This window comes from Trachypithecus francoisi, unplaced genomic scaffold (genome assembly GCF_009764315.1).
Source record: "Trachypithecus francoisi isolate TF-2019V2 unplaced genomic scaffold, Tfra_2.0 Lachesis_group19, whole genome shotgun sequence".
Lineage (NCBI taxonomy): Eukaryota > Metazoa > Chordata > Mammalia > Primates > Cercopithecidae > Trachypithecus > Trachypithecus francoisi.
The window spans coordinates 20,940,772-20,953,109 of NW_022681464.1; the positions used below are offsets into that span (position 1 = coordinate 20,940,772).

Below are 12,338 nucleotides of genomic sequence, written 5' to 3' on the forward strand. Positions count from 1 at the left end.
GGTAATATCCAATCAGAAATTCCATGCTATAATAGAAAACATGTTATATTCACAGGGATATGTGGAACATAGGTATGAAATTGCCACTCAGAGTATTATTTAACCAGTTATGATCTATAAGTTTCAGGTACACCAAAGTTAACTTTGAAACAGACTCCACGCGGCAAACAATGGCAAGTTGGATAAATAATGGTCAGCTCTACAGACCATTTGACAGACATTAAAACATATCGACAGTCATGAATATGTACTGTAGCATGGAAAACTGCTTATGACATAAAGTAAAAAAGAAGAAAATAAAATATGACAAGGCCTGGTCACAACTGTGTAAAACTAGCCACATGATAATAGTGGGGGACTTTAACATCTCACCAGCAGCATTAGATAGATCATTGAGGCAGAAAACTGACAAATTCCAGATTCAAATTCAACACTTGGACCTAATAGACATCTACAGAATACTCCATCAACCACGGAATACACAATTGACAAACAAATTCTGGACTCAAATTCAACAATTGGACCTAATAAACCAGAATACTCCACTCATCAACCACAAAATATACATTCTTCTCCTCTGCGCATGGAACATACTCCAATATCAACCATATGCTCAGCCATAAGTATCTCAATAAATTAAAAGAAAATCAAAATCATACCAAACATACTGTTGGACCACAGTGGAATAAAAATAGAAATCAATACCAAGAAGACTCCTCAAAGGTACATAACATGGAAGTTAAACAACTTGGTCCCTAATAACTTTTGGGTAAACAACAAAACTAAGTCAGAAATAAAAAAAATTCTAAAAATTTCTTTGAAATAAATGAAAACAGACATGCAACATACCAAAATCTCTGGGATCCAGCAAATGCAGTATTGGGAGGAAAGTTTATAGTGCTAAATGCCTACCTCAAAAAGAAAGACCTTAGATTAATGATCTAACATCCTACCAAAGGGAAGCAGAGAAACAAGAACAAACTAACCCCAAAGCTAGCAGAAGAAAATAAATAATTAAAATATAGCAGAACTGAATAAAATTGAGACTGAAAAATCTATATAAAGAATCAGTGAAACCCAAAGGTGGTTCTTTGAAAAGATAAACAAGATCAATAGCTGTTAGCTATATTAACACAGAAAAAAAGAGAGAAGATCAAAATAAGTACAATTGGAAGTGACAAAGGTGACATTACAACTGATCCCAGAGAAATACAAAAGATCTCAGAGGCTATTATGAACATCTCTTTGCACACAAACTAGAAAATCTAGAGGAAATGGATAAATTCCTGGAAATACACAGTCTCCCAAGATTAAATTTGGAAGAAATTGAAACTATCAAGTAAACAGATAAGCTACAGCATGGGAGAAAATATTGACAAACTATGCATCCAACAAGGTCTAATATCCAGAGTCTACAGGGAACTGAAACAACGGAACAAGCAAAAAACAAAAACCTCATCAAAAAATGGGCAAAAACATGAGCAGCAGACACTGCTTAAAAGAAGACATACAAGGGGCAAACAAACTTATGAAAAATGCTCCATATCACTAATTAGAGAAATGCAAATCAAAACCACAGATGCCCTCTCACATCAATCAAAATAGATATTATTAAAATGTTAACCAACAGCAGATGCTGACAAGGACATCGAGAAAAGGGAATGCTTATACATAGTTGGTGGGAATGTAAATTAGTTCAGCCACTGTTGAAAGCAGTTTGTAGATTTCTCAAAGAATTTTAACAGAACTACCATTCAACCCAGCTATCCCGTCACTGGAGATACGTATACATATCAAAGGAAAATAAATCATTCTACCAAAAAGACATACACTTGTACCTTCATTGCAGCACTATTCACAACAGCAAAGACATGGAATCTACCTACGAGTCTATCCACAGTGGATTGGGTAAAGAAAATGTGGTACATATATACCATAAAATACTGTGCAGCCATAAAAATGAATGAAATCATGTTCCTTACAGTAACATGGATGCAGCTGGAGGCGATTATCCTGGGCAAATTAACACAGATATAGAAAACCAATACCACATATTCTCATAAGTGGGAAGTGAACATTGGGTACTTATGGACATAAAGATGGTAACAATAGAAACCGGGGACTACTAGAGTGCAGAAGGAAGGGGGCAAGGGTTGAAAAGCTATTGGGTACTTTGCTTAGTACCCAAGTGGCGCGATCAGTTATACTCCAAATGTCAGCATCATGCAATATACCCAGTTAATAAACCTGCACATGTACTCCATGAATCTAAAATAAAAGTAGAAATGCAAAAAATGGCATTTGATTTTAGTGTTTCCGCAATTTATTGGGGTTTGTTCTAAATTTTTGTTCATGGTCTGACAACTGTAGAAAGGAAAAAATTCTTCCCAACCAGGGCTTAAAGGCAAAAATATACACACACACACACACAGGCACACACACACACCACCCACTGCCACCCCTACACACACCCACCAACTGTGTAAAATTATGTGAATGAGGACTAGAAGGAAAATAAAATGTGATTTATTAGGGTAGATAACAAATTTGCATTCACACCCACTTGGGTCCTAACCTTGGCTCTACCACTTACTAGCTATATGCGTTGAACAAGTCAGTAACCTCTCTGAAACAACGTCCTCATTTGTAAAAAGCATCAACAAAGTTTCATGTAGAACATATGAGGATAAGTTGCTAGCAGAGTATCTGGTACACAGTAGGCATCAAATAAAGTTTATGCTCCCACATATTTTCCCTCTGTATACAGGGGTATGGTGTTCAGGTATTACACAGTTTAGGTAGAAATGAAGGTGAATCCACCTTGGCTTGGTGGGTTGTTTATAGGCCTTGCTCCTTCCCCTGTACTCACCCTCACCAGAACCAGAATCCCTAGGCTATCACCAACTTGTTAATGGCAGGACTTGTTCTTTTTAGTGACTCTCTGGCCAGGAAAGTAAAGTCAGAAAGTGAAGTGGGGTAGAGGAAACACATTTCTTGATTAGGGGTCTCAATATATACAAACATTCCAGGCACTGGCCTGAGAGACAGCAGTAGCATTCTTTCCACATACCACAGCCTACTTGTACAGAAAATTTTGATAAGACATGTCAACCTCAGAGTAATTTTAGTGATATTTTTGCTAGCAAAAATGACTATTACTTAACTAGATCCTGGTACTCTATGCAAAAGGCAAAAATCTATGGCAATGTACAACATGGTAAAGATACACTAAGCAGAGGGCAGTTGTATTTCTATATGCAACACAGTGCTTGTCCCTGGGACCACAGTAGCCTTAAAGGGAATACAAGTTTGTGAGGGGGGACTGTAACACCATCAAACTACTCAGTAAATTGTTCAAAGTTTCACTCAGATCAATGATCAATTGATAATTAAGATTGGTTCCCAATAATCTCTGTAGTCAACAGAGGTCTCTGGAGAGTTAATTACAATCTCTGTACCAATAACAAACCCATTATAAACCAAACAACTTGGAACTTAGTCCAGTCATTTGGCTCTTACAAATTTTAAAGAGAAAGAAGTAAAGCATTAGTCCATTTAAAAATAGATTTATTACCCTCATGATCAATTTTCATGTTTCCCCAAAGACAAGCTTTTATACAATTTTTAATTTTTATCTGCCAGGTATATATGCCTCATATGGACTGCCGAGACTTGCTGGGACAAAAAAGAAAAAAAATATCACCCTGCCTAGAAGACCAGCACAACAGTCAACTGATGGCCTCCAAACCCAGTGGGTCTCAAGGCTTCTAAATCACCCTTCTGTTTCCCTAGTTTGTTTGGATTCTGTCATTATTCATAAACCAGATGTTTCAATACTTTTTCAGTGTCCTTATATCTCTGACCCTACCATCTTCACCTCCCTCAGCAGATGGCCTTGCATCTGACTTTACAGAAGGTATTGAAGCCATTAGACCAGAATTTAACTTTGCTGTCCCCAAACCTACATATTTACCCAAAGGACAGCCATCTTATTCAGATTCTTGCTTGTTGCAATAAAGGGCTATGTCCTGCCCTCTTGCCTCCTGCCCTTCTCAAAGCCCTGGTATATTTAAATCAGAAAGTAAATCATTACATCAAAGAGACCTCTGCACCCCCATGTTTATTGAGGCATTGTTTATAATAGTCAAGATATTAAATCAACCTAGATGTCCAATAACAGATGAATGAATAAAGAAAATGTAGTATATGCACACAATGCCATGAAAAAGAAAAAAAAATCCTCTTTCACAGCAACATGGATGGTCATTATATTAAGTGACATAAACCAGGAGCAGAAAGTTGAACACTCCATATTCTCACTAATACACGGGATTTCATAGAAGTAAAAAGTAGAAGAGAGGATACTAGAGGCTGGCAAGGGTAGAGGGAAGGAAAGGATAGAGAGAGATTTGTTAAAGGATACAAAATTACAGCTAGATAGGAGGGATAGGTTCTAGTGTCCTATACCACTGTAGGTTGACCATTGTTGACAATAACATATAGTTTCAAATATAGAATGAAAACATTAAATGTTCCTAACAGAAAGAAATGATAAACGTTTGACATGATGGATATGTTGAGTACCCTGATATAATTATTTACATTACACAGATCAAAACATCACTATGTACCCCATGAATATGTACAAGTACTATTTGTCAATTAATAAAATTAAAAAGCTCTGGTTTATAATTTTCTACCAGCTTCTCCTAGGCCCTGCCCACTGGCTCCCTCCAGGCAGCGTTTAAATCACTCAGGTCTCTTCTACCTTAAATCAACTGTTCTTCCCCACAGGTCCTGATTTCGATCTCCATCTTTATAGTCGGTATCTTAAGGGTTATCTAAACCTGCCCTTTCTACTTCTCAATTTCTCCCTCACTCCTCAACTTCTTGCATCTAGCTCCCATTCTGATCATGCCATTGAAATTATTCTCGCCAAGATCACTAACAACCTCTTTGTTGCTAAAGCAATAGGCATTTTTAGTTTTTACTATTTTATATAAGTTTTATGGGCATTTGGGTGTTCCGACCCTGCTCATTCTTGAAATGGTATTTTCCCTTGGCTTCCATGATAGCATACTCAACTGGTCTTTCTCCTGTGTTTCTGGCTAATCTTCATCTCTCACTTTCAAATTGTGATAAAATGCATATAACAAAATTTTACCAGTTTAACCATTTTAAAATGTACAGTTTGGTGGCATTACATATATTAACATTCTTGTTCAACCATCACCACTATCCTTCTCCAGCATGTTTTCATTCCCCTAAACTAAAACTCTATAGCTATTAAACACTAACTCTCCATTTCCCCCTCCTCTCAGCCCCTGGCAACCACCATTCCACTTTCTGTCTCCATGAATTTGACTACTCTAGATAGCTCACTTAAGTGGAATCATACAATATTTGTCTTTTTGTGACTGGTGTATTTCACTTAACGCATTGGCCTCAAGATTCACCCGTGTTGTAGCATGAGTCAGAATTTCCTGTCTGTGGCTGAACAATGTCCCATTGTATGTATATACCACATTTTGTTTATCCATTCCTCTCTCAATGGACACTTGGGTTATTTCCACCTTTGGCGGCTGTGAATGCTGCTGCTGTGAACATAGGTGTACTCTCTCTTTTTCTTCATCTACATTTTAATTATTGGTGATTTTCAAGGTTCTACTCTGGCCTCTCTTTCTCAGTCTATACTCTCTTGGGCAATTTTATCTATACTTGTGGCTTACTGCTTACATTCTAGTGACTCTCAAAGCTGTAATTCATTTCTTTTTCTTCTAAGATTCAGGTCTCAAATCCATATATATATATAAAGATATCTATATCCATATCTTTTTTAATGTCACAGACACCCCACGCTCAACATGGGCAATACTGAGCTTCTGATTCTTGTCCTCACATTTACAGTGTGTCCTGTCTCAGTAAATAACACTCACCAAAGCCCCCACTTACTCATGTCAGACACTGGGCACTATCTTCTGCCAACCACAGCACTGCCACTTATGGAGCTCCCAGGGATCTCACTGAACCCCAAGATCTTTAGGTGACTACTTCTCACTTTGCCATCTCTTAAGAGGGTCCTTAAAGATCAATGTGTTCTCCTCTAGAAAATCCCTCTCCATTACTTCCCCCTACATAAAATAGCACCTCCTCAGGCGCTATTCCTGTTGCCCTTTCTTTACTTTTCTTCACAGTACTGAAACAGCATTTAACACATAGCAAGCACTCAATATGCATTTGCTGGATGAATGAATAACTCCTTGACATCTTCCTTCCCCAATCCTTTCTATAGGTTGGTGCAAAAGTAACAGTGGTTTTTTCCACTTTTTTTTGCCACCTAAATTGTACTTAAATCCACCCATTAACCTCTACCCCAGCTGTCACCACTATAGCCAGATGCTAATCATCTTCCACCTGGTCTCTCTGCTGTCTAATCAGGTCCCTTCCTGATCTTTCCTTTACACAGCCATCAGAGTGACCATTCTAAGATATAAAACAGGTAGTTTTACTTCTATGCTTAAAGGACTTCAACATCTCTTACAATACAACCCAGGGTTCTTCTTTAGCCTGGCAAGGCCCTTCCTGATCTGTCTATCTGTCCAGTCTTACCTGTCGCTGTTCCCTCAATGCTCCAGCTCATTACTGAACTTCTTTCAATTTCATTAATATGCCAAATGCTTCCCTTATTTTCCCTTCAGATCTTTGAAGCTGCTACTCTTTCTTCCCAAACAATTTCCCTTTCTCTGAAGTCCCCCTCTCCCCAACACTTGGCTAGTTCTTCCTTTTCCTTTGGGTCTCAGATTAGATGCCACTGAACTTGGAAGCCTTGTCTGACCTCTGCACACCAGTTCTGGCTTAGCTGTTGCTGCTGAGGACTCCCAAGGCAATCTGTACTTCTCCCATCACCGCACTCAGCACTCTGGAATGGAACTGCCCATTTCATTAACATTCCCTACAGTGGGCCATATCTCCATCAGGGCCGAGAACCCTGACTGTCTCATGTAAAATCTACCCTCTGCCTCCAAACAGTGATGGAGCCATGGTAGAAGCTTAGAAGCTTAATTAATACTTGATACATAATGCTTTTAAAAAAATTTGCTTGAGACATTTCAAACATCCAGAAAAGTAAAAAACATCTTATAATAGTGTAACAGACCTTCATACCCACCAGCTATATTCAGCAATTGTTAATATTTAGCCATATTTTCTTTATCTAATCATCTACCTCTGTATATTTATTTGACACAATATTTAAGATAAAACACAGAGAAAATGAGTGAATTTTTACGTCTTACCAACACATCCGTAGAACATGTAAGATAAGCTACTGAAGAAATGGAGGAAAAGGAACCATAAAGAAAATCCTCTAAACCTCTAATTAAGCCTAGTTAAGTAAAATTCAGAAATGAGACTGTTAATCTCTGCATCACAGTTTATAAATGTACCCTCATTCCATCATTTAATTCTCAGAAGTCTTACAAGGCAACTTGATTAATAAACAAGACGAATCCCATGAAGAACCTGTAGCTCTAGGAGGGAAGGGGAAAGAAAATCAATATTTCAATATTTTCTCAGTGTCCATTATGCACCCAACAATTATGTTACCTCTAATTATTCTCACAACAAACAACATGTATTATATCTCTACTTTGAAGATGAAAATGGAGCTTAGTGAGGTCAAGCTATTTGTCCAACTCACAAGCTGGTATACAGTGGTAAGATCACGGCTCACTGTAGCCTTGAACTCTTGGATTCAAGGGATCTGCCTGCTTCAGTCTCCTGAGTAGCTGCAACTACAGACATGTGCCACCACGCTGGCTAATTGTTTTTATTTTTAACTTATTTTTTTTGTAGAGACATGAGGTCTCGCTATATTGCCCAGGCTGGTCTTGAACTCCTGGCCTCAAGTGATCCTCCAGTGTCAGACTCCAAAAGTGTTGGGATTACAGTCATGATCCACCATGTCTGGCCTAAATAAAATTTTAGTTAAACGTTATAAATTAAAAAATTTTTACTATGGTATGAGATAGGTAAAAATTATCTTATTGCTTTTACGTATACAAGGGATGCTTAGGTTAATCTAGTCCTAATTCTTACTACCTGTGTGGTATAGATGAGGCAGGGCTAATTAAAGAAGTGACCATAGAACAAGAAGAATCAGAAGCGAAGGTTCTGGTGCTGTGATAATGCCACTGTCTAACCCTAGAAAAGTCACTCAACCTCTCCTCACTTAAGAACGTTCATCTGTAAAATGAGATTTTTGGATTAGATTATCAATGAGGTTCCTTCCAGCTGTTTTAAAGACAAAACACAAATGAAACCTACAATTCTTAGTGATTTACTTCCATCATCATCTGGTGAGGGCCAAGTTGTAGGTCTTACTGATCCCAGGCCTATCCTCTGTGCATTCCCAGTAAATGTACTCACTGGGGGGACTATCAGTGCAGGCCAACTTTAATTAGAATGTTGGTCAGTACAAGGGCAATTATAAGAAACTTCAAAACCTTCAAACCTCCAGAAGCAGGTGTCCCACAGATTCTGACACAACAACTGATGATGAAGGCTATGCCTTTCAAAAGAGAAGCCATGGAAAAGTTTCATTCCAGAGGAAACCAGCATTCATCTCTAACCCTGTGAATCCTCTGCCAGGCAAGCTAGCCTGCTTACCACCCTTATACTGATTTTTTAAAAAAGATTCTTTACTCCATTAGATAGTATGCTTTAAGAGCTCTGCCTTGGTCACCTCTATATACCTAGCTTTTACCATAATACTTGGCATAGAGTTGGTGATCAATACATGTTTATGGAATGAAGAGCTAACCTCACCATCCCTGAGTATTCCAAACCAACTGACCCTCATGGCTCAGCTCAGATGTCATCTCTACCTCCCCCTCCCCAAACTCCCATTATATTATAACTGTATTTCTCCTATGGTACATTTCATTTTCTTATTACAGTCATTTACATATATCTTAGTTCCCCAGTAAAATCAAATGCTCTGAGATAGAAGCTATCTCTTGCTCACCTTTGAAAAACTACAATACCTAGCTGATAGTAGGCACAAAATAAAAGTAGAATGAGCACATCTTTCATATATACACACACACACACACACCTCCCCCAAAACACTCAGCACAGTGCTTTACAGTTAGTAGTCATTCAGCAAATGCTATTGAATAAATTAAATGCTTTCTGAAAATGTTATGGTGAAACTGGTAGCCAAAAACTACAAACGTCTGTAAATTCTTCCAAATCTTTGGGAAAAATATGGTAAACTAGATTAAGGGTCATAAAAATGGTCTATCCTTGACAAATAATCTCACTTCTGGAATTGTGACCTTAGAAAATAGATGAATAGACACAAACCAAACCAAACCAACAACAAGATCTGTATAGAAATTTAGCATAGCATTTTTTATAGTGAAAATGGGAAGATAGTAAGAATTAAAGCACATACTATGGCATGTTGATATAACATTATACTGCTGTTTCAACGACAGTTCTGATGACCCATGAAAGTAAAAGATGCTGTGACTCACAGTAAGTAAAAGACAAAGTTCACACTTATTATGCTATGCACTGTGGAAAATTAGGAATGCCTGTAAGAAGACCAAATATGCAAAAATAGAAAAACAGTTATTTTAGGATGGTGTTGTTATGGGTGATTTTCTCCCCAAGGTTTTCTTTAAATGTATTACGTTACTTTTCATTAATATGATAAAATATTTGGTATAGTCAACATGAATTTTTCCTTAATGTGACTGATTATATTTCCCAAAGATAACTGTTTAGTGAGGATCAAAGCATAAAATTAAATTGCCTACCAATGAACTATTGCTTCAGTATTTAACACTAAGACTCAGGTGATACCTGAGTCTTATACATCATAAGGTATAAAGTACAAGCACATTGTGTGTGGTGCAGGAACAGATTTGGATGAGAAACAAGAAGTGACACCCAGTAAAGGAATCTCAGGAACCACTTAATAGCAGAAAGGATCACTCACTCGAGGAAATGGTCAATACAGCTTTCCCTAGGGGATTGGTTTCAGAACCTTCCTTCCCCCACAAGAATCCATTCATGCTCAAGTCCCCCAGTTGGCCCACTGAATCAAGCGATACGAAAAGCTGGCTGTCCATGGGTTTCACATACCATGAATACTGTATTTTCAGTTCACTTTTGGTTGCATATTTGGAATCCACGGATATGGAGGTTCGATTGCATTTACTGAAAAAAAATCACTTATAAGTAAATCCGTGCAGTTCAAACCCATGCTGTTCAAGGGTCAACTGTACTAGTTCCTGAAAGGGTTAAATAAAGGAGGGTGCAACCCAGAAGGGATATAGAGAGAAGGGAGAGGGATTAATGATGGTTGTCTCTTTGGTTCTCTGCCATTTACAACCACCGTAATCCATTTCTGTTATCTATCAGGGATATGCAAATGATGGTGTACAGGCCAAGTGTAGTCCATTTTTTTTTTTTTTGTAAATAGCTTTACTGAACACAGCCAAGGCTTTTTTTTTTTTTTTTTTTTTGAGACTGAGTCTTGCTCTGCACCCAGGCTGGAGTGCAGTGGTGCAATCCTGGATCACTGCAAGCTCCGCCTCCCAGGTTCATGCCATTCTCCTGCCTCAGCCTCCTGAGTAGCTGGACTACAGGCTCCCGCTACCATGCCCACCTAATTTTTTTTGTATTTTTAGTAGAGATAGGGTTTCACCATGTTAGCCAGGATGGTCTCAATCTCCTGACTTTGTGATCCGCCCACATCGGCCTTCCAAAGTGCTGGGATTACAGGCATGAACCACGGTGCCTGGACAAGGCCATTTCTTTATGTATTATCTTTGGCTATTTTCACACTGCAATGAGTTGAACAATTGTGACTAACACTTGTATGACCAGCAAGGCAAAAATATTTACAATTTGGCTCTTTAAATACACATTTGTCCCATACCCCCACATATAAGGAGATTTATAAAGCGACACCCTATTTAGGTAATGGGCCACCTTTTCTTATTACTTTCTCTTCACCACCCTGCAAGATAGGATGATCATATAATTTATCATCCAAAATGAAACGTTTGGAGGGTGAAAGGGGGTGCTACCTAGACTATTTTCCAGGAACACAGAATTGAATCAGGACTGTCCCAGACAGACCCTACATATGGACCATCTACTATAAGGGCTAGCAGTATAAGATCAGTTTTCAAAGGGCACTCATGATCTGTGGCTGCAGACACAGAAAGCTTCGATGGTTTCTCTTCCTGGTTCTTCCTATTTCTAATGCCCTCAGGTACCTTTCCACTGACCTCTGTCCCAACTCTGCTCTAGAGCCTGCTCTGGCCCCCAAATATTACAGCTGTTGGGACACCATGCAGGGTACCATATCTCCACTTTGTTTGTTTGAGACAGAGTCATGCTCTGTCACCCAAGCTGGAGTGCAGTGGTGCGATCTTGGCTCACTGTAACCTCTGCCTCCTGGGTTCAAGTGATGCTCGTGCCTCAGCGACCCGAGTAGCTGGGACTACAGGCATGTGCCACAACGCCCAGCTAATTTTTATATTTTCAGTAGAGACAGGGTTTTGCCATATTGACCAGAGTGGTCTTGAACTCCTGACCTCAGATGATCCACCCACCTCAGCCTACAAAAGTGCTCCATATTTCCACCTTCACTAGAGTAAAAGGGGAAAACATCTATTAATCCACACTAAAAAAACCTAATTATTCCAAGTCAATACAGTGAATTTTATACCTGCAAATTTTAATATCAAGACAACTTCTTAATATGCTATTGTCCTTTAAGTAGAAGAATTTCAGTTTCTCTTTGCAAATATTTAAAAAATGACTACCAGTCATAGCATTTATTACAATGAGGCCCCAAAACAAATATGGTATATTATTCATTGATTTGAGCTTTTAATATTCACCATTACTGTTTGGAGAATTACTGTTTAAGAACGAGGTTTCTAATTTTATCATTCCAGAATTCTTGTAAAAAGAAGAAAACTAATACGTCCCCCTACACTGTTTTTTTTAAGTAAAAATGTTTGATGCTGTGGAGAAATAGGAGTAAAATAAAAGATGTTTAGAGCACCTTTGATGAAATATAGGATGTCACACCACACTTTGTGAGACTATTCTGTGTGAACAATAATAGCTTGTAGCTTTGAGACCTCTCTGAATGGCTTTCCAAATATTGCCATCTGGTGGAATTTCAGTTAATTGTTCCTTTGTTCCAAGGGCTCCTGGAGATGACTCTTGAAGGCATTACTTAGAGAGACTTGGAGTACTAATTGGAAATAACTGAAGGTCAAAATGATTGCATCTCAAAGACAAATCCC

At 38.4% G+C, this 12,338-nt stretch overlaps 1 protein-coding gene across 2 annotated transcripts in view; it reads right to left on the reverse strand.

Moving 5' to 3' along the window:
* The window catches only part of MAPRE2 (microtubule associated protein RP/EB family member 2), a 170,161-nt gene that overhangs the window by 128,922 nt on the left and 28,901 nt on the right, over positions 1-12,338 (reverse strand). The gene's annotated exons all lie outside the window — the stretch shown is intronic.